This window comes from Frankliniella occidentalis, unplaced genomic scaffold (assembly GCF_000697945.3).
Source record: "Frankliniella occidentalis isolate FOCC.00 unplaced genomic scaffold, Focc_3.1 Scaffold50, whole genome shotgun sequence".
Taxonomy (NCBI): domain Eukaryota; kingdom Metazoa; phylum Arthropoda; class Insecta; order Thysanoptera; family Thripidae; genus Frankliniella; species Frankliniella occidentalis.
In genome coordinates, this window is record NW_026267180.1 from 566284 (window position 1) to 568976 (window position 2693).

Below are 2693 nucleotides of genomic sequence, written 5' to 3' on the forward strand. Positions count from 1 at the left end.
GGGGGGGGGGAGGGGCTGGAGAGGAGGTGGCCAAGGCGTGGAGGGGAGAAGAGGGTAGGTCTTATCTCTGCAAACAGCGTGGCGTCGGGGTTCCCGTCCGACGCCACGGAGGCCGAGACAACGGCACACAGAGCAGGCTGCGTCTCAATTTTGGGGGGGAAAATAACGAGTCCACGGAAAAAAGCATCGGTCGTTTTGCGGGCGGTGCCAGCCGGCGGCGTGGTTCAATGTACACACAAACTTCGGTAAAATAAAGAGTCTGTAAAATGTACACACGGCAGCGATCGTTTGGGCGGCGCGGCGTGTCTGGGGCAGCTCGCGTAAGTGGGTCAAGGTTAGCAAGTGCAGGCGGGGCGGGGCGGGGCGGGCCGACTCCCTCCAGCATCCCTCCACTGGCTCGGCTGCGGCGGCGGCAGCGGGGAGCCACAAGGAGGTCCAGTCCAGGTGGGGCCGAGCCAACGCCCCTGGCCGTGGCGTCGCTCCCGCCAGGAAGTGGAGGAAGCAAAAGGAGTCGCCGCCGGCCGGACCCGATCTACGTTCCGGCGGTTTCTGCAGCGCAGCCTAAATGTATTCATTTGCTCGTCAATATTGCAGATAGAAAAAAAGTAAAAACTGCTTCATGTTTGTAAAAGATCAAAGAACAACATACTCCAAAGAAAAAATTGGGTGCTACCGCAACTAGACTGTAGTAGAGGTCTAAACTTGAGTCTCCCGCGAGCGGCGAAAAGCAGATCGAACTTTGTGTAACCGTGCCGCTGCAGATCAAACTTTGTCGTTAGGAGGCATCGACTTTTGTTCCGTTACCGAACCCTTTCGAGCTTTCGTATTAAGAAACACTTTGGGACTTGGAACACAATAGTTAGTGCCCGGCGCAAAACACTTAAAACTACTCATGTTGGTGGGTGACGGTCCAGAAAGTACGTCTGTTTTTTCTCAGACGCATTTCGACGCATCCTACGAATAATGTTTGATCTCCCGGCGCGCCGTTCAACACTGTCCGATCTCCCGGCGTGTCGCTCCAACAAAGTTCGATCTCCTTTTCAGCTGCATCTGCGCCTTAGGCTTTAAACCGGAATATCTTTGTTAAAAATCCACTTAAAAGGAAACCAATAGATTCTATGTGATCCTAAATGATGACGCAACACATTCGGCCAGTAACAAAATGCTATGATAACAACGAATGGAGGCGTTTAAACTTCCACCTCGATGCGGCCCCTAAAAGGGAGATCGAACTTTGTTGGAGCAACACGCCGGAAGATCGGACAGTGTTGAACGGCGCGCCAGGAGATCGAACTTTGTTCGTAGGATGCGTCGAAAATTTTGTGTATTACGGGAGCTCAGCGCCTGCGAGACTCAGAGTAGGCCACCCCGCCGTACGCGCGTGCTCTGCTGGCAAGATGTTGCCTACCTAGCAGGCGCTATGAGAGCCTGTAGTGGCTGAACGTGGCAGTTGCGTAACGGCTAATGAAAGACGCACCTTTTGATGGAGCCAAATACGGCAGCTGGTTCCCACTTTGTTTTTTGTTCTTTTTAGCTCCAACCCGGTTTGAACTTCAAACCGATAGAACCCCAAATGATAGGCTGAGAACCAGACCGTGTCAAGCCCACAAGAGGCGCCCACATGTGTGTCCCTCACGGAAGCGAGTTACCTCGGCGGGTACCCCCGTGCGCGGTGAGTACCCCAGCTTGGTACTACTCACGTGTCTCTCTTGGTGGAGCCGAGCCGGTGGTACCCACTCGTCCTCAGCGGGGCCGGGACTCAGCTGACGACTGCCGCCTGCCCGTGCCCCGGCACCCGGCCCAGCCCCTGAGCCCCTAACCGCCTCGCCTCGTCACATGGCGGGGCGGGGCGGGGCGCAGGGTGCGCGGCGCGCCGGGCGCGGGGTGTGGCGGGGCGGGGCGGGGCGCAGGGTGCGCGGCGCGCCGGGCGCGGGGTGTGGCGGGGCGGGGCGGGGCGCAGGGCGTGCCGCGGAGCGTCAAGACGATGTAGCGTGATACCGCATCGCTTACGTTGAATCCTTTCCCGTCTCCTCCCTCCTTGAGTCACATAGAGAACGTACCACCCGTGATCTCGTTAGGGTTCTCCCAAATGTGGGAATGTCACACACCCCTAGAATTGTAAAATTTCTTTCGCACAATATTGTACAAATATATAGGCGTGTCTTGGAATTTCACTCATCTATGGGATCTTTTCACATATACACGAGTGTGTGCGAATAGACATTTCGCGCCCCTCATGTGTGACATCCACACACTTCGCGTGGCCCGGCTGCTCCGCTGAGCCCGATAGGACCGAGCCACACTTCCTCGTTCGGTCTCCAATAAAGCGTCCTCGTTTTTCTCGGCCTGGCGCCATAGAGCAGCAGAGGGCCAGAGAGGCGCGCTGCTCTCGGACACCACTCATTATAAACGCGGGAGAGGGAGAGAGAGGGGGGGGGGGCTCAGGACGACGCACCCACGCGACGGGAGGACGGACGGACGCACGGACGGACGGACGGACGAGTACGAATTCCCCGCGCAAGGCGTCAGCACTGTCAGCACTTGCCGGCCGCGCCGCCGCCCGATGGGCAGTAAATGAAGTAGACGTTGTGATAATCACATCGTGAATGTGCAGCAGCAGCAGCGGCGGCAGCAGCGGCAGCGGCAGCAGCAGCGGCGGCAGCAGCAGCAGCAGCAGAGGCGGCGGCGGCGGC

General features: G+C 57.9%; 1 protein-coding gene across 4 annotated transcripts in view; it reads right to left on the reverse strand.

The window, feature by feature from the left end:
* LOC113207708 (V-type proton ATPase 116 kDa subunit a 1) overlaps positions 1–2693 on the reverse strand; it is a gene marked incomplete at its 3' end in the record, with an annotated part of 36875 nt that overhangs the window by 31890 nt on the left and 2292 nt on the right. The window contains 1 exon segment of one of the 4 annotated variants that reach the window (XM_052267332.1): positions 1701–1837. 4 annotated transcript variants of the gene reach the window in all.